Genomic DNA, 23,863 nt, shown 5'->3' with positions numbered 1-23,863 from the left:
CTTTGCTAAATAACTTTGTCATATGAAAATTAAGTCTGCAAGTACCCTAGATTGCCTTCGTTGGAACTTTTTACCGGAAATCTTAAAGCGCATTATTGTCGTACAGAATCGATAGCGCTTAAAAAGAGCTTTCAAATGCACATAAACACGACCTATTTCCGATCACCCAGTCAAGAAATATGACCTTTAAAATTTGAACCATTTTCGATGTAATGTGCTAATAAATCGTAGATATCTGCCCGTATGCTTGTCCACGACCATACCACGATGAACACACCTGTTGTCGTCCGATCACGGAAGTTAAGCATCGTCGGGCCGGGATAGTACTTGGATGGGGGACCGCCTGTGAACTCCCGGTGTCGTAGGCTATTGACTTTTTCACGTTACATTATTTATCATTACGACTGTGACGTATCTTTTTTACGCTATAGCCGCTGAGTAAATCAAGTAAGGGACGTGATTAGAAGTTTCTTTCCCTCAAAACGGCTACGATCTGGCTGCAATAAATGCGCCACGTCGCAAATGAATGGATTACGAGCGTCAGACAAAGAAAATGGCGATGTAGTTAATTTGCTAATTAACTTTGTCATATGAAAATTAAATCTGAAAGTACCCTATATTGCCTTCGTCGGAACTTTTTACCGGAAATCTTAAAGCGCATGGTTGTCGTAAATAATGGATAGCGCTTAAAAAGAGCTTTCAAATGCACATAAACACGACCTATTTCCGATCACCCAGTCAAGAAATATGACCTTTAAAGTTTAAACCATTTTCGATGTAATGTGCTAATAAATCGTAGATATCTGCCCGTGTGTTTGTCTACGACCATACCACGATGAACACACCTGTTCTCGTCCGATCACGGAAGTTAAGCATCGTCGGGCCGGGATAGTACTTGGATGGGGGACCACCTGGGAACTCCCGGTGTCGTAGGCTATTGACTTTTTCACGTTACATTATTTATCATTACGACTGTGACGTATCTTTTTTACGCTATAGCCGCTGAGTAAATCAAGTAAGGGACGTGATTAGAAGTTTCTTTCCTTCAAAACGGCTACGATCTGGCTGCAATAAATGCGCCACGTCGCAAATGAATGGATTACGAGCGTCAGACAAAGAAAATGGCGATGTAGTTAATTTGCTAATTAACTTTGTCATATGAAAATTAAGTCTGCAAGTACCCTAGATTGCCTTTGTTGGAACTTTTTACCGGAAATCTTAAAGCGCATTATTGTCGTAAAGAATCGATAGCGCTTAAAAAGAGCTTTCAAATGCACATAAACACGACCTATTTCCTATCACCCAGTCAAGAAATATGACCTTTAAAGTTTGAACCATTTTCGATGTAATGTGCTAATAAATCGTAGATATCTGCCCGTATGCTTGTCTACGACCATACCACGATGAACACACCTGTTCCCGTCTGATCACGGAAGTTAAGCTTCGTCGGGCCGGGAGAGTACTTGGATGGGGGACCGCCTGGGAACTCCCGGTGTCGTAGGCTATTGACTTTTTCACGTTTCATTATTTATCATTACGACTGTGACGTTTCTTTTTTACGCAATAGCCGCTGAGTAAATCAAGTAAGGGACATGATTAGAAGTTTTTTTCCCTTCAAAACGGCTACAATCTTGCTGCAATAAATGCGCCACGTCGAAAATGAATGGATTACGAGCGTCAGACAAAGAAAATGGCGATGTACTTACTTTGTACTTACTTTAAGATTTCCGGTAAAAAGTTCCAACGAAGGCAATCTAGGGTACTTTCAGACTTAATTTTCATATGACAAAGTTATTTAGCAAATTAACTACATCGCCATTTTCTTTGTCTGATGCTCGTAATTCATTCATTTGCGACGTGGCGCATTTATTGCAGCCAGATCGTAGCCGTTTTGAAGGGAAAGAAACTTCTAATCAAGTCCCTTACTTGATTTACTCAGCGGCTATTGCGTAAAAAAGATACGTCACAGTCGTAATGATAAATAATGTAACGTGAAAAAGTCAATAGCCTACGACACCGGGAGTTCCCAGGCGGTCCCCCATCCAAGTACTATCACGACCCGACGATGCTTAACTTCCGTGATCGGACGAGAACAGGTGTGTTCATCGTGGTATGGTCGTAGACAAACATACGGGCAGATATCTACGATTTATTAGCACATTACATCGAAAATGGTTCGAACTTTAAAGATCATAATTCTTGACTGGGTGATCGGAAATAGTGCGTGTTTATGTGCATTTGAAAGCTCTTTTTAAGCGCTATCGATTCTTTACGACAATAATGCGCTTTAAGATTTCCGGTAAAAAGTTCCAACGAAGGCAATCTAGGGTACTGTCAGACTTAATTTTCATATGACAAAGTTAATTAGCAAATTAACTACATCGTCATTTTCTTTGTCCGACGCTCGTAATCCATTCATTTGCGACGTGGCGCATTTATTGCTGCCAGATCGTAGCCGTTTTGAAGGGAAAGCAACTTCTAATCATGTCTCTTTCTTGATTTACTCAGCGGCTATTGCGTAAAATTAGATACGTCACAGTCGTAACGATAAATAATGTAACGTGAAAAAGTCACTAGCCTACGACACCGGGAGTTCCCAGGCGCTCCCCCATCCAAGTACTATCACGGCCCGACGATGCTTAACTTCCGTGATCGCACGAGAACAGGTGTGTTCATCGTGGTATGGTCGTACACAAGCATACGGGTAGATATCTACGATTTATTAGCACATTACATCGAAAATGGTTCGAACTTTAAAGATCATAATTCTTGACTGGGTGATCGGAAATAGTTCGTGTTTATGTGCATTTGAAAGCTCTTTTTAAGCGCTATTGATTCTTTACGACAATAATGCGCTTTAAGATTTCCGGTAAAAAGTTCTAACGAAGGCAATCTAGGGTACTTTCAGACTTAATTTTCATATGACAAAGTTAGTTAGCAAAGTAAGTACATCGCTATTTTCTTTGTCTGACGCTCGTAATCCATTCATTTGCGACGTGGCGCATTTATTGCAGCACGATGGTAGCCGTTTTGAAGGGAAAGCAACTTCTAATCATGTCTCTTTCTTGATATACTCAGCGGCTATTGCGTAAAAAAGATACGTCACAGTCGTAATGATAAATAATGTAACGTGAAAAAGTCAATAGCCTACGACACCGGGAGTTCCCAGGCGGTCCCCCATCCAAGTACTATCCCGGCCCGACGATGCTTAACTTCCGTGATCGGACGAGAACAGGTGTGTTCATCGTGGTATGGTCGTAGACAAACAAACGGGCAGATATCTACGATTTATTAGCACATTACATCGAAAATGGTTTAAACTTTAAAGGTCTTATTTCTTGACTGGATCATCCGAAATAGGTCGTGTTTATGTGCATTTGAAGCTCATTTCAAGCGCTACCCGTTAATTACGACAACCATGCGCTTTAAGATTTCCGGTAAAAAGTTCCAACGAAGGCAATCTAGGGTACTTTCAGACTTAATTTTCATATGACAAAGTTATTTAGCAAATTAACTACATCGCCATTTTCTTTGTCTGATGCTCGTAATTCATTCATTTGCGACGTGGCGCATTTATTGCTGCCAGATCGTAGCCGTTTTGAAGGGAAAGCAACTTCTAATCATGTCTCTTTCTTGACTTAATCAGCGGCTATTGCGTAAAATTAGATACGTCACAGTCGTAACGATAAATAATGTAACGTGAAAAAGTCACTAGCCTACGACACCGGGAGTTCCCAGGCGCTCCCCCATCCAAGTACTATCACGGCCCGACGATGCTTAACTTCCGTGATCGGACGAGAACAGGTGTGTTCATCGTGGTATGGTCGTAGACAAGCATACGGGTAGATATCTACGATTTATTAGCACATTACATCGAAAATGGTTCGAACTTTAAAGATCATAATTCTTGACTGGGTGATCGGAAATAGTTCGTGTTTATGTGCATTTGAAAGCTCTTTTTAAGCGCTATCGATTCTTTACGACAATAATGCGCTTTAAGATTTCCGGTAAAAAGTTCCAACGAAGGCAATCTAGGGTACTTTCAGACTTAATTTTCATATGACAAAGTTATTTAGCAAATTAACTACATCGCCATTTTCTTTGTCTGATGCTCGTAATCCATTGATTTGCGACGTGGCGCATTTATTGCAGCCAGATCGTAGCCGTTTTGAAGGGAAAGAAACTTCTAATAACGTTCCTTACTTGATTTACTCAGCGGCTATTGCGTAAAAAAGATACGTCACAGTCGTAATGATAAATAATGTAACGTGAAAAAGGCAATAGCCTACGACACCGGGAGTTCCCAGGCGGTCCCCCATCCAAGTACTATCCCGGCCCGACGATGCTTAACTTCCGTGATCGGACGAGAACAGGTGTGTTCATCGTGGTATGGTCGTAGACAAACATACGGGTAGATATCTACGATTTATTAGCACATTACCACGAAAATGGTTCGAACTTTAAAGATCATAATTCTTGACTGGGTGATCGGAAATAGTTCGTGTTTATGTGCATTTGAAAGCTCCTTTTAAGCGCTATCGATTCTTTACGACAATAATGCGCTTTAAGATTTCCGGTAAAAAGTTCCAACGAAGGCAATCTAGGGTACTTTCAGACTTAATTTTCATATGACAAAGTTAGTTAGTAAAGTAAGTACATTGCTATTTTCTTTGTCTGACGCTCGTAATCCATTCATTTGCGACGTGGCGCATTTATTGCAGCACGATGGTAGCCGTTTTGAAGGTAAAGCAACTTCTAATCATGTCTCTTTCTTGATTTACTCAGCGGCTATTGCGTAAAAAAGAACGTCACAGTCGTAATGATAAATAATGTAACGTGAAAAAGTCAATAGCCTACGACACCGGGAGTTCCCAGGCGGTCCCCCATCCAAGTACTATCACGGCCCGACGATGCTTAACTTCCGTGATCGGACGAGGACAGGTGTGTTCATCGTGGTATGGTCGTAGACAAACATACGGGCAGATATCTACGATTTATTAGCACATTACATCGAAAATGGTTCGAACTTTAAAGATCATAATTATTGACTGGGTGATCGGAAATAGTGCGTGTTTATGTGCATTTGAAAGCTCTTTTTAAGCGCTATCGATTCTTTACGACAATAATGCGCTTTAAGATTTCTGGTAAAAAGTTCCAACGAAGGCAATCTAGGGTACTTTCAGACTTAATTTTCATATGACAAAGTTAGTTAGCAAAGTAAGTACATCGCTATTTTCTTTGTCTGACGCTCGTAATCCATTCATTTGCGACGTGGCGCATTTATTGCAGCACGATGGTAGCCGTTTTGAAGGGAAAGCAACTTCTAATCATGTCTCTTTCTTGATATACTCAGCAGCTATTGCGTAAAAAAGATACGTCACAGTCGTAATGATTAATAATGTAACGTGAAAAAGTCAATAGCCTACGACACCGGGAGTTCCCAGGCGGTCCCCCATCCAAGTACTATCACGGCCCGACGATGCTTAACTTCCGTGATCGGACGAAAACAGGTGTGTTCATCGTGGTATGGTCGTAGACAAACATACGGGTAGATATCTACGATTTATTAGCACATTACATCGAAAATGGTTCGTTCTTTAAAGATCATAATTCTTGACTGGGTGATCGGAAATAGTTCGTGTTTATGTGCATTTGAAAGCTCTTTTTAAGCGCTATCGATTCTTTACGACAATAATGCGCTTTAAGATTTCTGGTAAAAAGTTCCAACGAAGGCAATCTAGGGTACTTTCAGACTTAATTTTCATATGACAAAGTTAGTTAGCAAATTAACTACATCGCTATTTTCTTTGTCTGACGCTCGTAATCCATTCATTTGCGACGTGGCGCATTTATTGCAGCACGATGGTAGCCGTTTTGAAGGGAAAGCAACTTCTAATCATGTCTCTTTCTTGATATACTCAGCGGCTATTGCGTAAAAAAGATACGTCACAGTCGTAATGATAAATAATGTAACGTGAAAAAGTCAATAGCCTACGACACCGGGAGTTCCCAGGCGGTCCCCCATCCAAGTACTATCACGGCCCGACGATGCTTAACTTCCGTGATCGGACGAGAACAGGTGTGTTCATTGTGGTATGGTCGTAGACAAACATACGGGTAGATATCTACGATTTATTAGCACATTACATCGAAAATGGTTCGATCTTTAAAGATCATAATTCTTGACTGGGTGATCGGAAATAGTTCGTGTTTATGTGCATTTGAAAGCTCTTTTTAAGCGCTATCGATTCTTTACGACAATAATGCGCTTTAAGATTTCCGGTAAAAAGTTCCAACGAAGGCAATCTAGGGTACTTTCAGACTTAATTTTCATATGACAAAGTTAATTAGCAAATTAACTACATCGCTATTTTCTTTGTCTGACGCTCGTAATCCATTTATTTGCGACGTGGCGCATTTATTGCTGCCAGATCGTAGCCGTTTTGAAGGGAAAGCAACTTCTAATCATGTCTCTTTCTTGATTTACTCAGCGGCTATTGCGTAAAGAAGATACGTCACAGTCGTGATGATAAATAATGTAACGTGAAAAAGTCAATAACCTACGACACTGGGAGTTCCCAGGCGGTCCCCCATCCAAGTACTATCCCGGCCCGACGATGCTTAACTTCCGTGATCGGACGAGAACAGGTGTGTTCATCGTGGTATGGTCGTAGACAAACAAACGGGCAGATATCTACGATTTATTAGCACATTACATCGAAAGTGGTTTAAACTTTAAAGGTCATATTTCTTGACTGGATAATCCGAAATAGGTCGTGTTTATGTGCATTTGAAAGCTCATTTCAAGCGCTATCCATTAATTACGACAACCACGCGCTTTAAGATTTCCGGTAAAAAGTTCCAACGAAGGCAATCTAGGGTACTTTCAGACTTAATTTTCATATGACAAAGTTAATTAGCAAATTAACTACATCGTCTTTTTCTTTGTCTGACGCTCGTAATCCATTCATTTGCGACGTGGCGTATTTATTGCTGCCAGATCGTAGCCGTTTTGAAGGGAAAGCAACTTCTAATCATGTCTCTTTCTTGATTTACTCAGCGGCTATTGCGTAAAAAAGATACGTCACAGTCGTAATGATAAATAATGTAACGTGAAAAAGTCAATAGCCTACGACACCGGGAGTTCCCAGGCGGTCCCCCATCCAAGTACTATCACGGCCCGACGATGCTTAACTTCCGTGATCGGACGAGAACAGGTGTGTTCATCGTGGTATGGTCGTAGACAAACATACGGGCAGATATCTACGATTTATTAGCACATTATATCGAAAATGGTTCGAACTTTAAAGATCATAATTCTTGACTGGGTGATCGGAAATAGTTCGTGTTTATGTGCATTTGAAAGCTCTTTTTAAGCGCTATCGATTCTTTACGACAATAATGCGCTTTAAGATTTCCGGTAAAAAGTTCCAACGAAGGCAATCTAGGGTACTTTCAGACTTAATTTTCATATGACAAAGTTAATTAGCAAATTAACTACATCGCTATTTTCTTTGTCTGACGCTCGTAATCCATTTATTTGCGACGTGGCGCATTTATTGCTGCCAGATCGTAGCCGTTTTGAAGGGAAAGCAACTTCTAATCATGTCTCTTTCTTGATTTACTCAGCGGCTATTGCGTAAAGAAGATACGTCACAGTCGTGATGATAAATAATGTAACGTGAAAAAGTCAATAACCTACGACACCGGGAGTTCCCAGGTGGTCCCCCATCCAAGTACTATCCCGGCCCGACGATGCTTAACTTCCGTGATCGGACGAGAACAGGTGTGTTCATCGTGGTATGGTCGTAGACAAACAAACGGGCAGATATCTACGATTTATTAGCACATTACATCGAAAGTGGTTTAAACTTTAAAGGTCATATTTCTTGACTGGATAATCCGAAATAGGTCGTGTTTATGTGCATTTGAAAGCTCATTTCAAGCGCTATCCATTAATTACGACAACCACGCGCTTTAAGATTTCCGGTAAAAAGTTCCAACGAAGGCAATCTAGGGTACTTTCAGACTTAATTTTCATATGACAAAGTTAATTAGCAAATTAACTACATCGTCTTTTTCTTTGTCTGACGCTCGTAATCCATTCATTTGCGACGTGGCGCATTTATTGCTGCCAAATCGTAGCCGTTTTGAAGGGAAAGCAACTTCTAATCATGTCTCTTTCTTGATTTACTCAGCGGCTATTGCGTAAAAAAGATACGTCACAGTCGTAATGATAAATAATGTAACGTGAAAAAGTCAATAGCCTACGACACCGGGAGTTCCCAGGCGGTCCCCCATCCAAGTATTATCACGGCCCGACGATGCTTAACTTCCGTGATCGGACGAGAACAGGTGTGTTCATCGTGGTATGGTCGTAGACAAACTTACGGGCAGATATCTACGATTTATTAGCACATTACATCGAAAATGGTTCGAACTTTAAAGATCATAATTCTTGACTGGGTGATCGGAAATAGTTCGTGTTTATGTGCATTTGAAAGCTCTTTTTAAGCGCTATCGATTCTTTACGACAATAATGCGCTTTAAGATTTCCGGTAAAAAGTTCCAACGAAGGCAATCTAGGGTACTTTCAGACTTAATTTTCATATGACAAAGTTAATTAGCAAATTAACTACATCGCTATTTTCTTTGTCTGACGCCCGTAATCCATTTATTTGCGACGTGGCGCATTTATTGCTGCCAGATCGTAGCCGTTTTGAAGGGAAAGCAACTTCTAATCATGTCTCTTTCTTGATTTACTCAGCGGTTATTGCGTAAAGAAGATACGTCACAGTCGTGATGATAAATAATGTAACGTGAAAAAGTCAATAACCTACGACACCGGGAGTTCCCAGGCGGTCCCCCATCCAAGTACTATCCCGGCCCGACGATGCTTAACTTCCGTGATCGGACGAGAACAGGTGTGTTCATCGTGGTATGGTCGTAGACAAACAAACGGGCAGATATCTACGATTTATTAGCACATTACATCGAAAGTGGTTTAAACTTTAAAGGTCATATTTCTTGACTGGATAATCCGAAATAGGTCGTGTTTATGTGCATTTGAAAGATCATTTCAAGCGCTATCCATTAATTACGACAACCACGCGCTTTAAGATTTCCGGTAAAAAGTTCCAACGAAGGCAATCTAGGGTACTTTCAGACTTAATTTTCATATGACAAAGTTAATTAGCAAATTAACTACATCGTCTTTTTCTTTGTCTGACGCTCGTAATCCATTCATTTGCGACGTGGCGCATTTATTGCTGCCAAATCGTAGCCGTTTTGAAGGGAAAGCAACTTCTAATCATGTCTCTTTCTTGATTTACTCAGCGGCTATTGCGTAAAAAAGATACGTCACAGTCGTAATGATAAATAATGTAACGTGAAAAAGTCAATAGCCTACGACACCGGGAGTTCCCAGGCGGTCCCCCATCCAAGTATTATCACGGCCCGACGATGCTTAACTTCCGTGATCGGACGAGAACAGGTGTGTTAATCGTGGTATGGTCGTAGACAAACATACGGGCAGATATCTACGATTTATTGGCACATTACATCGAAAATGGTTCGAACTTTAAAGATCATAATTCTTGACTGGGTGATCGGAAATAGTTCGTGTTTATGTGCATTTGAAAGCTCTTTTTAAGCGCTATCGATTCTTTACGACAATAATGCGCTTTAAGATTTCCGGTAAAAAGTTCCAACGAAGGCAATCTAGGGTACTTTCAGACTTAATTTTCATATGACAAAGTTAATTAGCAAATTAACTACATCGCTATTTTCTTTGTCTGACGCCCGTAATCCATTTATTTGCGACGTGGCGCATTTATTGCTGCCAGATCGTAGCCGTTTTGAAGGGAAAGCAACTTCTAATCATGTCTCTTTCTTGATTTACTCAGCGGCTATTGCGTAAAGAAGATACGTCACAGTCGTGATGATAAATAATGTAACGTGAAAAAGTCAATAACCTACGACACCGGGAGTTCCCAGGCGGTCCCCCATCCAAGTACTATCCCGGCCCGACGATGCTTAACTTCCGTGATCGGACGAGAACAGGTGTGTTCATCGTGGTATGGTCGTAGACAAACAAACGGGCAGATATCTACGATTTATTAGCACATTACATCGAAAGTGGTTTAAACTTTAAAGGTCATATTTCTTGACTGGATAATCCGAAATAGGTCGTGTTTATGTGCATTTGAAAGCTCATTTCAAGCGCTATCCATTAATTACGACAACCACGCGCTTTAAGATTTCCGGTAAAAAGTTCCAACGAAGGCAATCTAGGGTACTTTCAGACTTAATTTTCATATGACAAAGTTAATTAGCAAATTAACTACATCGTCTTTTTCTTTGTCTGACGCTCGTAATCCATTCATTTGCGACGTGGCGCATTTATTGCTGCCAAATCGTAGCCGTTTTGAAGGGAAAGCAACTTCTAATCATGTCTCTTTCTTGATTTACTCAGCGGCTATTGCGTAAAAAAGATACGTCACAGTCGTAATGATAAATAATGTAACGTGAAAAAGTCAATAGCCTACGACACCGGGAGTTCCCAGGCGGTCCCCCATCCAAGTATTATCACGGCCCGACGATGCTTAACTTCCGTGATCGGACGAGAACAGGTGTGTTCATCGTGGTATGGTCGTAGACAAACATACGGGCAGATATCTACGATTTATTAGCACATTACATCGAAAATGGTTCGAACTTTAAAGATCATAATTCTTGACTGGGTGATCGGAAATAGTGCGTGTTTATGTGCATTTGAAAGCTCTTTTTAAGCGCTATCGATTCTTTACGACAATAATGCGCTTTAAGATTTCTGGTAAAAAGTTCCAACGAAGGCAATCTAGGGTACTTTCAGACTTAATTTTCATATGACAAAGTTAGTTAGCAAAGTAAGTACATCGCTATTTTCTTTGTCTGACGCTCGTAATCCATTCATTTGCGACGTGGCGCATTTATTGCAGCACGATGGTAGCCGTTTTGAAGGGAAAGCAACTTCTAATCATGTCTCTTTCTTGATATACTCAGCGGCTATTGCGTAAAAAAGATACGTCACAGTCGTAATGATAAATAATGTAACGTGAAAAAGTCAATAGCCTACGACACCGGGAGTTCCCAGGCGGTCCCCCATCCAAGTACTATCACGGCCCGACGATGCTTAACTTCCGTGATCGGACGAGAACAGGTGTGCTCATCGTGGTATGGTCGTAGACAAACATACGGGTAGATATCTACGATTTATTAGCACATTACATCGAAAATGGTTCGATCTTTAAAGATCATAATTCTTGACTGGGTGATCGGAAATAGTTCGTGTTTATGTGCATTTGAAAGCTCTTTTTAAGCGCTATCGATTCTTTACGACAATAATGCGCTTTAAGATTTCCGGTAAAAAGTTCCAACGAAGGCAATCTAGGGTACTTTCAGACTTAATTTTCATATGACAAAGTTAATTAGCAAATTAACTACATCGCTATTTTCTTTGTCTGACGCTCGTAATCCATTTATTTGCGACGTGGCGCATTTATTGCTGCCAGATCGTAGCCGTTTTGAAGGGAAAGCAACTTCTAATCATGTCTCTTTCTTGATTTACTCAGCGGCTATTGCGTAAAGAAGATACGTCACAGTCGTGATGATAAATAATGTAACGTGAAAAAGTCAATAACCTACGACACCGGGAGTTCCCAGGCGGTCCCCCATCCAAGTACTATCCCGGCCCGACGATGCTTAACTTCCGTGATCGGACGAGAACAGGTGTGTTCATCGTGGTATGGTCGTAGACAAACAAACGGGCAGATATCTACGATTTATTAGCACATTACATCGAAAGTGGTTTAAACTTTAAAGGTCATATTTCTTGACTGGATAATCCGAAATAGGTCGTGTTTATGTGCATTTGAAAGCTCATTTCAAGCGCTATCCATTAATTACGACAACCACGCGCTTTAAGTTTTCCGGTAAAAAGTTCCAACGAAGGCAATCTAGGGTACTTTCAGACTTAATTTTCATATGACAAAGTTAATTAGCAAATTAACTACATCGTCTTTTTCTTTGTCTGACGCTCGTAATCCATTCATTTGCGACATGGCGCATTTATTGCTGCCAGATCGTAGCCGTTTTGAAGGGAAAGCAACTTCTAATCATGTCTCTTTCTTTATTTACTCAGCGGCTATTGCGTAAAAAAGATACGTTACAGTCGTAATGATAAATAATGTAACGTGAAAAAGTCAATAGCCTACGACAACGGGAGTTCCCAGGCGGTCCCCCATCCAAGTACTATCACGGCCCGACGATGCTTAACTTCCGTGATCGGACGAGAACAGGTGTGTTCATCGTGGTATGGTCGTAGACAAACATACGGGCAGATATCTACGATTTATTAGCACATTACATCGAAAATGGTTCGAACTTTAAAGATCATAATTCTTGACTGGGTGATCGGAAATAGTGCGTGTTTATGTGCATTTGAAAGCTCTTTTTAAGCGCTATCGATTCTTTACGACAATAATGCGCTTTAAGATTTCCGGTAAAAAGTTCCAACGAAGGCAATCTAGGGTACTTTCAGACTTAATTTTCATATGACAAAGTTAGTTAGCAAAGTAAGTACATCGCTATTTTCTTTGTCTGACGCTCGTAATCCATTCATTTGTGACGTGGCGCATTTATTGCAGCACAATGGTAGCCGTTTTGAAGGGAAAGCAACTTCTAATCATGTCTCTTTCTTGATATACTCAGCGGCTATTGCGTAAAAAAGATACGTCACAGTCGTAATGATAAATAATGTAACGTGAAAAAGTCAATAGCCTACGACACCGGGAGTTCCCAGGCGGTCCCCCATCCAAGTACTATCACGGCCCGACGATGCTTAACTTCCGTGATCGGACGAGAACAGGTGTGTTCATCGTGGTATGGTCGTAGACAAACATACGGGTAGATATCTACGATTTATTAGCACATTACATCGAAAATGGTTCGATCTTTAAAGATCATAATTCTTGACTGGGTGATCGGAAATAGTTCGTGTTTATGTGCATTTGAAAGCTCTTTTTAAGCGCTATCGATTCTTTACGACAATAATGCGCTTTAAGATTTCCGGTAAAAAGTTCCAACGAAGGCAATCTAGGGTACTTTCAGACTTAATTTTCATATGACAAAGTTAATTAGCAAATTAACTACATCGCCATTTTCTTTATCTGACGCTCGTAATCCATTTATTTGCGACGTGGCGCATTTATTCTTGCCAGATCGTAGCCGTTTTGAAGGGAAAGCAACTTCTAATCATGTCTCTTTCTTGATTTACTCAGCGGCTATTGCGTAAAGAAGATACGTCACAGTCGTGATGATAAATAATGTAACGTGAAAAAGTCAATAACCTACGACACCGGGAGTTCCCAGGCGGTCCCCCATCCAAGTACTATCCCGGCCCGACGATGCTTAACTTCCGTGATCGGACGAGAACAGGTGTGTTCATCGTGGTATGGTCGTAGACAAACAAACGGGCAGATATCTACGATTTATTAGCACATTACATCGAAAGTGGTTTAAACTTTAAAGGTCATATTTCTTCACTGGATCATCCGAAATAGGTCGTGTGTATGTGCATTTGAAAGCTCATTTCAAGCGCTATCCATTAATTACGACAACCATGCACTTTAAGATTTCCGGTAAAAAGTTCCAACGAAGGCAATCTAGGGTACTTTCAGACTAAATTTTCATATGACAAAGTTAATTAGCAAATTAACTACATCGCCATTTTCTTTGTCTGACGCTCGTAATCCATTCATTTGCGACTTGGCGCATTTATTGCTGCCAGATCGTAGCCGTTTTGAAGGGAAAGCAACTTCTAATCATGTCTCTTTCTTGATTTACTCAGCGGCTATTGCGTAAAAAAGATACGTCACAGTCGTAATGATAAATAATGTAACGTGAAAAAGTCAATAGCCTACGACACCGGGAGTTCCCAGGCGGTCCCCCATCCAAGTACTATCCCGGCCCGACGATGCTTAACTTCCGTGATCGGACGAGAACAGGTGTGTTCATCGTGGTATGGTCGTAGACAAACAAACGGGCAGATATCTACGATTTATTAGCACATTACATCGAAAATGGTTTAATCTTTAAAGGTCATATTTCTTGACTGGATCATCCGAAATAGGTCGTGTTTATGTGCATTTGAAAGCTCATTTCAAGCGCTATTCATTAATTACGACAACCATGCGCTTTAAGATTTTCGGTAAAAAGTTCCAACGAAGGCAATCTAGGGTACTTTCAGACTTAATTTTCATATGACAAAGTTAGTTAGCAAAGTAAGTACATCGCTATTTTCTTTGTCTGACGCTCGTAATCCATTCGTTTGCGACGTGGCGCATTTATTGCAGCACGATGGTAGCCGTTTTGAAGGGAAAGCAACTTCTAATCATGTCTCTTTCTTGATTTACTCAGCGGCTATTGCGTAAAAAAGATACGTCACAGTCGTAATGATAAATAATGTAACGTGAAAAAGTCAATAGCCTACGACACCGGGAGTTCCCAGGCGGTCCCCCATCCAAGTACTATCACGGCCCGACGATGCTTAACTTCCGTGATCGGACGAGAACAAGTGTGTTCATCGTGGTATGGTCGTAGACAAACATACGGGCAGATATCTACGATTTATTAGCACATTACATCGAAAATGGTTCGAACTTTAAAGATCATAATTCTTGACTGGGTGATCGGAAATAGTGCGTGTTTATGTGCATTGGAAAGCTCTTTTTAAGCGCTATCGATTCTTTACGACAATAATGCGCTTTAAGATTTCCGGTAAAAAGTTCCAACGAAGGCAATCTAGGGTACTTTCAGACTTAATTTTCATATGACAAAGTTAGTTAGCAAAGTAAGTACATCGCTATTTTCTTTGTCTGACGCTCGTAATCCATTCATTTGCGACGTGGCGCATTTATTGCAGCACGATGGTAGCCGTTTTGAAGGGAAAGCAACTTCTAATCATGTCTCTTTCTTGATATACTCAGCGGCTATTGCGTAAAAAAGATACGTCACAGTCATAATGATAAATAATGTAACGTGAAAAAGTCAATAGCCTACGACACCGGGAGTTCCCAGGCGGTCCCCCATCCAAGTACTATCCCGGCCCGACGATGCTTAACTTCCGTGATCGGACGAGAACAGGTGTGTTCATCGTGGTATGGTCGTAGACAAACAAACGGGCAGATATCTACGATTTATTAGCACATTACATCGAAAATGGTTTAATCTTTAAAGGTCATATTTCTTGACTGGACCATCCGAAATAGGTCGTGTTTATGTGCATTTGAAAGCTCATTTCAAGCGCTATTCATTAATTACGACAACCATGCGCTTTAAGATTTTCGGTAAAAAGTTCCAACGAAGGCAATCTAGGGTACTTTCAGACTTAATTTTCATATGACAAAGTTAGTTAGCAAAGTAAGTACATCGCCATTTTCTTTGTCTGACGCTCGTAATCCATTCATTTGCGACGTGGCGCATTTATTGCAGCACGATGGTAGCCGTTTTGAAGGGAAAGCAACTTCTAATCATGTCTCTTTCTTGATTTACTCAGCGGCTATTGCGTAAAAAAGATACGTCACAGTCGTAATGATAAATAATGTAACGTGAAAAAGTCAATAGCCTACGACACCGGGAGTTCCCAGGCGGTCCCCCATCCAAGTACTATCACGGCCCGACGATGCTTAACTTCCGTGATCGGACGAGAACAGGTGTGTTCATCGTGGTATGGTCGTAGACAAACATACGGGCAGATATCTACGATTTATTAGCACATTACATCGAAAATGGTTCGAACTTTAAAGATCATAATTCTTGACTGGGTGATTGGAAATAGTGCGTGTTTATGTGCATTTGAAAGCTCTTTTTAAGCGCTATCGATTCTTAACGACAATAATGCGCTTTAAGATTTCCGGTAAAAAGTTCCAACGAAGGCAATCTAGGGTACTTTCAGACTTAATTTTCATATGACAAAGTTAGTTAGCAAAGTAAGTACATCGCTATTTTCTTTGTCTGACGCTCGTAATCCATTCATTTGCGACGTGGCGCATTTATTGCAGCACGATGGTAGCCGTTTTGAAGGGAAAGCAACTTCTAATCATGTCTCTTTCTTGATTTACTCAGCGGCTATTGCGTAAAGAAGATACGTCACAGTCGTGATGATAAATAATGTAACGTGAAAAAGTCAATAACCTACGACACCGGGAGTTCCCAGGCGGTCCCCCATCCAAGTACTATCCCGGCCCGACGATGCTTAACTTCCGTGATCGGACGAGAACAGGTGTGTTCATCGTGGTATGGTCGTAGACAAACAAACGGGCAGATATCTACGATTTATTAGCACATTACATCGAAAATGGTTTAAACTTTAAAGGTCATATTTCTTGACTGGATTATCCGAAATAGGTCGTGTTTATGTGCATTTGAAAGCTCATTTCAAGCGCTATCCGTTAATTACGACAACCATGCGCTTTAAGATTTCCGGTAAAAGTTTCAACGAAGGCAATCTGGGGTACTTTCAGACTTAATTTTCATATGACGAAGTTAATTAGCAAATTAACTACATCGTCATTTTCTTTGTCTGACGCTCGTAATCCATTCATTTGCGACGTGGCGCATTTATTGCTGCCAGATCGTAGCCGTTTTGAAGGGAAAGCAACTTCTAATCATGTCTCTTTCTTGATTTACTCAGCGGCTATTGCGTAAAAAAGAACGTCACAGTCGTAATGATAAATAATGTAACGTGAACAAGTCAATAGCCTACGACACCGGGAGTTCCCAGGCGGTCCCCCATCCGAGTACTATCACGGCCCGACGATGCTTAACTTCCGTGATCGGACGAGAACAGGTGTGTTCATCGTGATATGGTCGTAGACAAACAAACGGGCAGATATCTACGATTTATTAGCACATTACATCGAAAATGGTTTGAACTTTAAAGGTCATATTTCTTGACTGGATCATCCGAAATAGGTCGTGTTTATGTGCATTTGAAAGCTCATTTCAAGCGCTATTCATTAATTACGACAACCATGCGCTTTAAGATTTTCGTTAAAAATTTCCAACGAAGGCAATCTAGGGTACTTTCAGACTTAATTTTCATATGACAAAGTTAGTTAGCAAAGTAAGTACATCGCTATTTTCTTTGTCTGACGCTCGTAATCCATTCATTTGCGACGTGGCGCATTTATTGCAGCACGATGGTAGCCGTTTTGAAGGGAAAGCAACTTCTAATCATGTCTCTTTCTTGATTTACTCAGCGGCTATTGCGTAAAAAAGATACGTCACAGTCGTAATGATAAATAATGTAACGTGAAAAAGTCAATAGCCTACGACACCGGGAGTTCCCAGGCGGTCCCCCATCCAAGTACTATGCCGGCCCGACGATGCTTAACTTCCGTGATCGGACGAGAACAGGTGTGTTCATCGTGGTATAGTCGTAGACAAACAAACGGGCAGATATCTACGATTTATTAGCACATTACATCGAAAATGGTTTAAACTTTAAAGTCATATTTCTTGACTGGATTATCCGAAATAGGTCGTGTTTATGTGCATTTGAAAGCTCTTTTTAAGCGCTATCGATTTTTTACGACAATAATGCGCTTTAAGATTTCCGGTAAAAAGTTCCAACGAAGGCAATCTAGGGTACTTTCAGACTTAATTTTCATATGACAAAGTTAATTAGCAAAGTAAGTACATCGCCATTTTCTTTGTCTGACGCTCGTAATCCATTCATTTGCGACGTGGCGCATTTATTGCTGCCAGATCGTAGCCGTTTTGAAGGGAAAGCAACTTCTAATCATGTCTCTTTCTTGATTTACTCAGCGGCTATTGCGTAAAAAAGATACGTCACAGTCGTAATGATAAATAATGTAACGTGAAAAAGTCAATAGCCTACGACACCGGGAGTTCCCAGGCGGTCCCCCATCCAAGTACTATCACGGCCCGACGATGCTTAACTTCCGTGATCGGACGAGAACAAGTGTGTTCATCGTGGTATGGTCGTAGACAAACATACGGGCAGATATCTACGATTTATTAGCACATTACATCGAAAATGGTTCGAACTTTAAAGATCATAATTCTTGACTGGGTGATCGGAAATAGTGCGTGTTTATGTGCATTTGAAAGCTCTTTTTAAGCGCTATCGATTCTTTACGACAATAATGCGCTTTAAGATTTCCGGTAAAAAGTTCCAACGAAGGCAATCTAGGGTACTTTCAGACTTAATTTTCATATGACAAAGTTAGTTAGCAAAGTAAGTACATCGCTATTTTCTTTGTCTGACGCTCGTAATCCATTCATTTGCGACGTGGCGCATTTATTGCAGCACGATGGTAGCCGTTTTGAAGGGAAAGCAACTTCTAATCATGTCTCTTTCTTGATATACTCAGCGGCTATTGCGTAAAAAAGATACGTCACAGTCATAATGATAAATAATGTAACGTGAAAAAGTCAATAGCCTACGACACCGGGAGTTCCCAGGCGGTCCCCCATCCAAGTACTATCCCGGCCCGACGATGCTTAACTTCCTTGATCGGACGAGAACAGGTGTGTTCATCGTGGTATGGTCGTAGACAAACAAACGGGCAGATATCTACGATTTATTAGCACATTACATCGAAAATGGTTTAATCTTTAAAGGTCATATTTCTTGACTGGACCATCCGAAATAAGTCGTGTTTATGTGCATTTGAAAGCTCATTTCAAGCGCTATTCATTAATTACGACAACCATGCGCTTTAAGATTTTCGGTAAAAAGTTCCAACGAAGGCAATCTAGGGTACTTTCAGACTTAATTTTCATATGACAAAGTTAGTTAGCAAAGTAAGTACATCGCCATTTTCTTTGTCTCACGCTCGTAATCCATTCATTTGCGACGTGGCGCATTTATTGCAGCACGATGGTAGCCGTTTTGAAGGGAAAGCAACTTCTAATCATGTCTCTTTCTTGATTTACTCAGCGGCTATTGCGTAAAAAAGATACGTCACAGTCGTAATGATAAATAATGTAACGTGAAAAAGTCAATAGCCTACGACACCGGGAGTTCCCAGGCGGTCCCCCATCCAAGTACTATCACGGCCCGACGATGCTTAACTTCCGTGATCGGACGAGAACAGGTGTGTTCATCGTGGTATGGTCGTAGACAAACATACGGGCAGATATCTACGATTTATTAGCACATTACATCGAAAATGGTTCGAACTTTAAAGATCATAATTCTTGACTGGGTGATCGGAAATAGTGCGTGTTTATGTGCATTTGAAAGCTCTTTTTAAGCGCTATCGATTCTTTACGACAATAATGCGCTTTAAGATTTCCGGTAAAAAGTTCCAACGAAGGCAATCTAGGGTACTTTCAGACTTAATTTTCATATGACAAAGTTAGTTAGCAAAGTAAGTACATCGCTATTTTCTTTGTCTGACGCTCGTAATCCATTCATTTGCGACGTGGCGCATTTATTGCAGCACGATGGTAGCCGTTTTGAAGGGAAAGCAACTTCTAATCATGTCTCTTTCTTGATATACTCAGCGGCTATTGCGTAAAAAAGATACGTCACAGTCGCAATGATAAATAATGTAACGTGAAAAAGTCAATAGCCTACGACACCGGGAGTTCCCAGGCGGTCCCCCATCCAAGTACTATCACGGCCCGACGATGCTTAACTTCCGTGATCGGACGAGAACAGGTGTGTTCATCGTGGTATGGTCGTAGACAAACATACGGGTAGATATCTACGATTTATTAGCACATTACATCGAAAATGGTTCGATCTTTAAAGATCATAATTCTTGACTGGGTGATCGGAAATAGTTCGTGTTTATGTGCATTTGAAAGCTCTTTTTAAGCGCTATCGATTCCTTACGACAATAATGCGCTTTAAGATTTCCGGTAAAAAGTTCCAACGAAGGCAATCTAGGGTACTTTCAGACTTAATTTTCATATGACAAAGTTAGTTAGCAAAGTAAGTACATCGCTATTTTCTTTGTCTGACACTCGTAATCCATTGATTTGCGACGTGGCGCATTTATTGCAGCACGATGGTAGCCGTTTTGAAGGGAAAGCAACTTCTAATCATGTCTCTTTCTTGATTTACTCAGCGGCTATTGCGTAAAGAAGATACGTCACAGTCGTGATGATAAATAATGTAACGTGAAAAAGTCAATAACCTACGACACCGGGAGTTCCCAGGCGGTCCCCCATCCAAGTACTATCCCGGCCCGACGATGCTTAACTTCCGTGATCGGACGAGAACAGGTGTGTTCATCGTGGTATGGTCGTAGACAAACAAACGGGCAGATATCTACGATTTATTAGCACATTACATCGAAAGTGGTTTAAACTTTAAAGGTCATATTTCTTGACTGGATTATCCGAAATAGGTCCTGTTTATGTGCATTTGAAAGCTCATTTCAAGCGCTATCCATTAATTACGACAACCATGCGCTTTAAGATTTCCGGTAAAAAGTTCCAACGAAGGCAATCTAGGGTACTTTCAGACTTAATTTTCATATGACAAAGTTAATTAGCAAATTAACTACATCGCCATTTTCTTTGTCTGACGCTCGTAATCCATTCATTTGCGACTTGGCGCATTTATTGCTGCCAGATCGTAGCCGTTTTGAAGGGAAAGCAACTTCTAATCATGTCTCTTTCTTGATTTACTCAGCGACTATTGCGTAAAAAAGATACGTCACTGTCGTAATGATAAATAATGTAACGTGAAAAAGTCAATAGCCTACGTCACCGGGACTTCCCAGGCGGTCCCCCATCCAAGTACTATCCCGGCCCGACGATGCTTAACTTCCGTGATCGGACGAGAACAGGTGTGTTCATCGTGGTATGGTCGTAGACAAACAAACGGGCAGATATCTACGATTTATTAGCACATTACATCGAAAATGGTTTAAACTTTAAAGGTCATATTTCTTGACTGGATCACCCGAAATAGGTCGTGTTTCTGTGCATTTGAAAGCTCATTTCAAGCGCTATTCATTAATTACGACAACCATGCGCTTTAAGATTTTCGGTAAAAAGTTCCAACGAAGGCAATCTAGGGTACTTTCAGACTTAATTTTCATATGACAAAGTTAGTTAGCAAAGTAAGTACATCGCTATTTTCTTTGTCTGACGCTCGTAATCCATTCATTTGCGACGTGGCGCATTTATTGCAGCACGATGGTAGCCGTTTTGAAGGGAAAGCAACTTCTAATCATGTCTCTTTCTTGATTTACTCAGCGGCTATTGCGTAAAGAAGATACGTCACAGTCGTGATGATAAATAATGTAACGTGAAAAAGTCAATAACCTACGACACCGGGAGTTCCCAGGCGGTCCCCCATCCAAGTACTATCCCGGCCCGACGATGCTTAACTTCCGTGATCGGACGAGAACAGGTGTGTTCATCGTGGTATGGTCGTAGACAAACAAACGGGCAGATATCTACGATTTATTAGCACATTACATCGAAAATGGTTTAAACTTTAAAGGTCATATTTCTTGACTGGATTATCCGAAATAGGTCGTGTTTATGTGCATTTGAAAGCTCATTTCAAGCGCTATCCGTTAATTACGACAACCATGCGCTTTAAGATTTCCGGTAAAAGTTTCAACGAAGGCAATCTGGGGTACTTTCAGACTTAATTTTCATATGACGAAGTTAATTAGCAAATTAACTACATCGTCATTTTCTTTGTCTGACGCTCGTAATCCATTCATTTGCGACGTGGCGCATTTATTGCTGCCAGATCGTAGCCGTTTTGAAGGGAAAGCAACTTCTAATCATGTCTCTTTCTTGATTTACTCAGCGGCTATTGCGTAAAAAAGAACGTCACAGTCGTAATGATAAATAATGTAACGTGAACAAGTCAATAGCCTACGACACCGGGAGTTCCCAGGCGGTCCCCCATCCGAGTACTATCACGGCCCGACGATGCTTAACTTCCGTGATCGGACGAGAACAGGTGTGTTCATCGTGATATGGTCGTAGACAAACAAACGGGCAGATATCTACGATTTATTAGCACATTACATCGAAAATGGTTTGAACTTTAAAGGTCATATTTCTTGACTGGATCATCCGAAATAGGTCGTGTTTATGTGCATTTGAAAGCTCATTTCAAGCGCTATTCATTAATTACGACAACCATGCGCTTTAAGATTTCCGGTAAAAAGTTCCAACGAAGGCAATCTAGGGTACTTTCAGACTTAATTTTCATATGACAAAGTTAATTAGCAAAGTAAGTACATCGCCATTTTCTTTGTCTGACGCTCGTAATCCATTCATTTGCGACGTGACGCATTTATTGCTGCCAGATCGTAGCCGTTTTGAAGGGAAAGCAACTTCTAATCATGTCTCTTTCTTGATTTACTCAGCGGCTATTGCGTAAAAAAGATACGTCACAGTCGTAATGATAAATAATGTAACGTGAAAAAGTCAATAGCCTACGACACCGGGAGTTCCCAGGCGGTCCCCCATCCAAGTACTATCCCGGCCCGACGATGCTTAACTTCCGTGATCGGACGAGAACATGTGTGTTCATCGTGGTATGGTCGTAGACAAACAAACGGGCAGATATCTACGATTTATTAGCACATTACATCGAAAATGGTTTAAACTTTAAAGGTCATATTTCTTGACTGGATCATCCGAAATAGGTCGTGTTTATGTGCATTTGAAAGCTCATTTCAAGCGCTATTCATTATTTACGACAACCATGCGCTTTAAGATTTTCGGTAAAAAGTTCCAACGAAGGCAATCTAGGGTACTTTCAGACTTAATTTTCATATGACAAAGTTAGTTAGCAAAGTAAGTACATCGCCATTTTCTTTGTCTGACGCTCGTAATCCATTCATTTGCGACGTGGCGCATTTATTGCTGCCAGATCGTAGCCGTTTTGAAGGGAAAGCAACTTCTAATCATGTCTCTTTCTTGATTTACTCAGCGGCTATTGCGTAAAGAAGATACGTCACAGTCGTGATGATAAATAATGTAACGTGAAAAAGTCAATAACCTACGACACCGGGAGTTCCCAGGCGGTCCCCCATCCAAGTACTATCCCGGCCCGACGATGCTTAACTTCCGTGATCGGACGAGAACAGGTGTGTTCATCGTGGTATGGTCGTAGACAAACAAACGGGCAGATATCTACGATTTATTAGCACATTACATCGAAAGTGGTTTAAACTTTAAAGGTCATATTTCTTGACTGGATAATCCGAAATAGGTCGTGTTTATGTGCATTTGAAAGCTCATTTCAAGCGCTATCCATTAAATACGACAACCACGCGCTTTAAGATTTCCGGTAAAAAGTTCCAACGAAGGCAATCTAGGGTACTTTCAGACTTAATTTTCATATGACAAAGTTAATTAGCAAATTAACTACATCGTCTTTTTCTTTGTCTGACGCTCGTAATCCATTCATTTGCGACATGGCGCATTTATTGCTGCCAGATCGTAGCCGTTTTGAAGGGAAAGCAACTTCTAATCATGTCTCTTTCTTGATTTACTCAGCGGCTATTGCGTAAAAAAGATACGTCACAGTCGTAATGATAAATAATGTAACGTGAAAAAGTCAATAGCCTACGACACCGGGAGTTCCCAGGCGGTCCCCCATCCAAGTACTATGACGGCCCGACGATGCTTAACTTCCGTGATCGGACGAGAACAGGTGTGTTCATCGTGGTATGGTCGTAGACAAACATACGGGCAGATATCTACGATTTATTAGCACATTACATCGAAAATGGTTCGAACTTTAAAGATCATAATTCTTGACTGGGTGATCGGAAATAGTGCGTGTTTATGTGCATTTGAAAGC

The 23,863-nt window shown here is 40.9% G+C and overlaps 41 non-coding genes and 1 pseudogene across 41 annotated transcripts; 3 read left to right on the top strand and 39 right to left on the bottom strand.

Moving 5' to 3' along the window:
• Nucleotides 1-249: 249 nt before the first annotated feature.
• LOC130618216 (5S ribosomal RNA) lies at nt 250-368 on the top strand. Its single transcript, XR_008979291.1, has one exon. It is a non-coding gene; the product is annotated as a 5S ribosomal RNA (ribosomal RNA).
• A 449-nt stretch (nt 369-817) lies between these two features.
• LOC130619070 (5S ribosomal RNA) lies at nt 818-936 on the top strand. Its single transcript, XR_008979813.1, has one exon. It is a non-coding gene; the product is annotated as a 5S ribosomal RNA (ribosomal RNA).
• Nucleotides 937-1,385: 449 nt separating this feature from the next.
• LOC130616412 (5S ribosomal RNA) lies at nt 1,386-1,504 on the top strand. Its single transcript, XR_008977494.1, has one exon. It is a non-coding gene; the product is annotated as a 5S ribosomal RNA (ribosomal RNA).
• Nucleotides 1,505-2,005: 501 nt separating this feature from the next.
• Nucleotides 2,006-2,124, bottom strand: LOC130617530 (5S ribosomal RNA). Its single transcript, XR_008978608.1, has one exon. It is a non-coding gene; the product is annotated as a 5S ribosomal RNA (ribosomal RNA).
• Nucleotides 2,125-2,575: 451 nt separating this feature from the next.
• LOC130618541 (5S ribosomal RNA) lies at nt 2,576-2,694 on the bottom strand (annotated as a pseudogene).
• Nucleotides 2,695-3,144: 450 nt separating this feature from the next.
• LOC130615276 (5S ribosomal RNA) lies at nt 3,145-3,263 on the bottom strand. Its single transcript, XR_008976366.1, has one exon. It is a non-coding gene; the product is annotated as a 5S ribosomal RNA (ribosomal RNA).
• Nucleotides 3,264-3,713: 450 nt separating this feature from the next.
• Nucleotides 3,714-3,832, bottom strand: LOC130617949 (5S ribosomal RNA). The gene has a single exon (XR_008979024.1). It is a non-coding gene; the product is annotated as a 5S ribosomal RNA (ribosomal RNA).
• Nucleotides 3,833-4,282: 450 nt separating this feature from the next.
• LOC130615275 (5S ribosomal RNA) lies at nt 4,283-4,401 on the bottom strand. Its single transcript, XR_008976365.1, has one exon. It is a non-coding gene; the product is annotated as a 5S ribosomal RNA (ribosomal RNA).
• A 449-nt stretch (nt 4,402-4,850) lies between these two features.
• LOC130617692 (5S ribosomal RNA) lies at nt 4,851-4,969 on the bottom strand. Its single transcript, XR_008978768.1, has one exon. It is a non-coding gene; the product is annotated as a 5S ribosomal RNA (ribosomal RNA).
• A 450-nt stretch (nt 4,970-5,419) lies between these two features.
• Nucleotides 5,420-5,538, bottom strand: LOC130617421 (5S ribosomal RNA). The gene has a single exon (XR_008978499.1). It is a non-coding gene; the product is annotated as a 5S ribosomal RNA (ribosomal RNA).
• A 450-nt stretch (nt 5,539-5,988) lies between these two features.
• On the bottom strand, nt 5,989-6,107 carry LOC130617554 (5S ribosomal RNA). Its single transcript, XR_008978632.1, has one exon. It is a non-coding gene; the product is annotated as a 5S ribosomal RNA (ribosomal RNA).
• Nucleotides 6,108-6,557: 450 nt separating this feature from the next.
• Nucleotides 6,558-6,676, bottom strand: LOC130616980 (5S ribosomal RNA). Its single transcript, XR_008978059.1, has one exon. It is a non-coding gene; the product is annotated as a 5S ribosomal RNA (ribosomal RNA).
• Nucleotides 6,677-7,126: 450 nt separating this feature from the next.
• On the bottom strand, nt 7,127-7,245 carry LOC130616744 (5S ribosomal RNA). The gene has a single exon (XR_008977824.1). It is a non-coding gene; the product is annotated as a 5S ribosomal RNA (ribosomal RNA).
• A 450-nt stretch (nt 7,246-7,695) lies between these two features.
• Nucleotides 7,696-7,814, bottom strand: LOC130615687 (5S ribosomal RNA). Its single transcript, XR_008976775.1, has one exon. It is a non-coding gene; the product is annotated as a 5S ribosomal RNA (ribosomal RNA).
• A 450-nt stretch (nt 7,815-8,264) lies between these two features.
• Nucleotides 8,265-8,383, bottom strand: LOC130617706 (5S ribosomal RNA). Its single transcript, XR_008978782.1, has one exon. It is a non-coding gene; the product is annotated as a 5S ribosomal RNA (ribosomal RNA).
• A 450-nt stretch (nt 8,384-8,833) lies between these two features.
• Nucleotides 8,834-8,952, bottom strand: LOC130615823 (5S ribosomal RNA). The gene has a single exon (XR_008976909.1). It is a non-coding gene; the product is annotated as a 5S ribosomal RNA (ribosomal RNA).
• A 450-nt stretch (nt 8,953-9,402) lies between these two features.
• LOC130617992 (5S ribosomal RNA) lies at nt 9,403-9,521 on the bottom strand. Its single transcript, XR_008979067.1, has one exon. It is a non-coding gene; the product is annotated as a 5S ribosomal RNA (ribosomal RNA).
• A 450-nt stretch (nt 9,522-9,971) lies between these two features.
• LOC130615821 (5S ribosomal RNA) lies at nt 9,972-10,090 on the bottom strand. Its single transcript, XR_008976908.1, has one exon. It is a non-coding gene; the product is annotated as a 5S ribosomal RNA (ribosomal RNA).
• A 450-nt stretch (nt 10,091-10,540) lies between these two features.
• Nucleotides 10,541-10,659, bottom strand: LOC130617704 (5S ribosomal RNA). Its single transcript, XR_008978780.1, has one exon. It is a non-coding gene; the product is annotated as a 5S ribosomal RNA (ribosomal RNA).
• A 450-nt stretch (nt 10,660-11,109) lies between these two features.
• LOC130617279 (5S ribosomal RNA) lies at nt 11,110-11,228 on the bottom strand. Its single transcript, XR_008978357.1, has one exon. It is a non-coding gene; the product is annotated as a 5S ribosomal RNA (ribosomal RNA).
• Nucleotides 11,229-11,678: 450 nt separating this feature from the next.
• LOC130615820 (5S ribosomal RNA) lies at nt 11,679-11,797 on the bottom strand. The gene has a single exon (XR_008976907.1). It is a non-coding gene; the product is annotated as a 5S ribosomal RNA (ribosomal RNA).
• Nucleotides 11,798-12,247: 450 nt separating this feature from the next.
• On the bottom strand, nt 12,248-12,366 carry LOC130617865 (5S ribosomal RNA). Its single transcript, XR_008978942.1, has one exon. It is a non-coding gene; the product is annotated as a 5S ribosomal RNA (ribosomal RNA).
• A 450-nt stretch (nt 12,367-12,816) lies between these two features.
• Nucleotides 12,817-12,935, bottom strand: LOC130616743 (5S ribosomal RNA). Its single transcript, XR_008977823.1, has one exon. It is a non-coding gene; the product is annotated as a 5S ribosomal RNA (ribosomal RNA).
• Nucleotides 12,936-13,385: 450 nt separating this feature from the next.
• On the bottom strand, nt 13,386-13,504 carry LOC130615819 (5S ribosomal RNA). The gene has a single exon (XR_008976906.1). It is a non-coding gene; the product is annotated as a 5S ribosomal RNA (ribosomal RNA).
• Nucleotides 13,505-13,954: 450 nt separating this feature from the next.
• LOC130615274 (5S ribosomal RNA) lies at nt 13,955-14,073 on the bottom strand. Its single transcript, XR_008976364.1, has one exon. It is a non-coding gene; the product is annotated as a 5S ribosomal RNA (ribosomal RNA).
• Nucleotides 14,074-14,523: 450 nt separating this feature from the next.
• On the bottom strand, nt 14,524-14,642 carry LOC130617270 (5S ribosomal RNA). Its single transcript, XR_008978348.1, has one exon. It is a non-coding gene; the product is annotated as a 5S ribosomal RNA (ribosomal RNA).
• A 450-nt stretch (nt 14,643-15,092) lies between these two features.
• On the bottom strand, nt 15,093-15,211 carry LOC130615273 (5S ribosomal RNA). The gene has a single exon (XR_008976362.1). It is a non-coding gene; the product is annotated as a 5S ribosomal RNA (ribosomal RNA).
• A 450-nt stretch (nt 15,212-15,661) lies between these two features.
• On the bottom strand, nt 15,662-15,780 carry LOC130616742 (5S ribosomal RNA). Its single transcript, XR_008977822.1, has one exon. It is a non-coding gene; the product is annotated as a 5S ribosomal RNA (ribosomal RNA).
• A 450-nt stretch (nt 15,781-16,230) lies between these two features.
• On the bottom strand, nt 16,231-16,349 carry LOC130615817 (5S ribosomal RNA). The gene has a single exon (XR_008976904.1). It is a non-coding gene; the product is annotated as a 5S ribosomal RNA (ribosomal RNA).
• Nucleotides 16,350-16,797: 448 nt separating this feature from the next.
• On the bottom strand, nt 16,798-16,916 carry LOC130617682 (5S ribosomal RNA). The gene has a single exon (XR_008978758.1). It is a non-coding gene; the product is annotated as a 5S ribosomal RNA (ribosomal RNA).
• A 450-nt stretch (nt 16,917-17,366) lies between these two features.
• Nucleotides 17,367-17,485, bottom strand: LOC130616754 (5S ribosomal RNA). The gene has a single exon (XR_008977833.1). It is a non-coding gene; the product is annotated as a 5S ribosomal RNA (ribosomal RNA).
• A 449-nt stretch (nt 17,486-17,934) lies between these two features.
• On the bottom strand, nt 17,935-18,053 carry LOC130617269 (5S ribosomal RNA). The gene has a single exon (XR_008978347.1). It is a non-coding gene; the product is annotated as a 5S ribosomal RNA (ribosomal RNA).
• A 450-nt stretch (nt 18,054-18,503) lies between these two features.
• LOC130616942 (5S ribosomal RNA) lies at nt 18,504-18,622 on the bottom strand. The gene has a single exon (XR_008978020.1). It is a non-coding gene; the product is annotated as a 5S ribosomal RNA (ribosomal RNA).
• A 450-nt stretch (nt 18,623-19,072) lies between these two features.
• LOC130616740 (5S ribosomal RNA) lies at nt 19,073-19,191 on the bottom strand. The gene has a single exon (XR_008977821.1). It is a non-coding gene; the product is annotated as a 5S ribosomal RNA (ribosomal RNA).
• A 450-nt stretch (nt 19,192-19,641) lies between these two features.
• LOC130616739 (5S ribosomal RNA) lies at nt 19,642-19,760 on the bottom strand. Its single transcript, XR_008977820.1, has one exon. It is a non-coding gene; the product is annotated as a 5S ribosomal RNA (ribosomal RNA).
• A 450-nt stretch (nt 19,761-20,210) lies between these two features.
• Nucleotides 20,211-20,329, bottom strand: LOC130615816 (5S ribosomal RNA). Its single transcript, XR_008976903.1, has one exon. It is a non-coding gene; the product is annotated as a 5S ribosomal RNA (ribosomal RNA).
• A 450-nt stretch (nt 20,330-20,779) lies between these two features.
• Nucleotides 20,780-20,898, bottom strand: LOC130616006 (5S ribosomal RNA). Its single transcript, XR_008977091.1, has one exon. It is a non-coding gene; the product is annotated as a 5S ribosomal RNA (ribosomal RNA).
• Nucleotides 20,899-21,348: 450 nt separating this feature from the next.
• LOC130615815 (5S ribosomal RNA) lies at nt 21,349-21,467 on the bottom strand. The gene has a single exon (XR_008976901.1). It is a non-coding gene; the product is annotated as a 5S ribosomal RNA (ribosomal RNA).
• A 448-nt stretch (nt 21,468-21,915) lies between these two features.
• Nucleotides 21,916-22,034, bottom strand: LOC130617679 (5S ribosomal RNA). The gene has a single exon (XR_008978756.1). It is a non-coding gene; the product is annotated as a 5S ribosomal RNA (ribosomal RNA).
• A 450-nt stretch (nt 22,035-22,484) lies between these two features.
• On the bottom strand, nt 22,485-22,603 carry LOC130616384 (5S ribosomal RNA). The gene has a single exon (XR_008977467.1). It is a non-coding gene; the product is annotated as a 5S ribosomal RNA (ribosomal RNA).
• A 450-nt stretch (nt 22,604-23,053) lies between these two features.
• On the bottom strand, nt 23,054-23,172 carry LOC130615814 (5S ribosomal RNA). Its single transcript, XR_008976900.1, has one exon. It is a non-coding gene; the product is annotated as a 5S ribosomal RNA (ribosomal RNA).
• Nucleotides 23,173-23,622: 450 nt separating this feature from the next.
• LOC130617685 (5S ribosomal RNA) lies at nt 23,623-23,741 on the bottom strand. The gene has a single exon (XR_008978762.1). It is a non-coding gene; the product is annotated as a 5S ribosomal RNA (ribosomal RNA).
• Nucleotides 23,742-23,863: the final 122 nt, after the last annotated feature.

The sequence above is a fragment of the Hydractinia symbiolongicarpus genome, chromosome 11 (assembly GCF_029227915.1).
Source record: "Hydractinia symbiolongicarpus strain clone_291-10 chromosome 11, HSymV2.1, whole genome shotgun sequence".
Lineage (NCBI taxonomy): Eukaryota > Metazoa > Cnidaria > Hydrozoa > Anthoathecata > Hydractiniidae > Hydractinia > Hydractinia symbiolongicarpus.
This window is presented reverse-complemented; position numbering and strand designations above follow the sequence as displayed.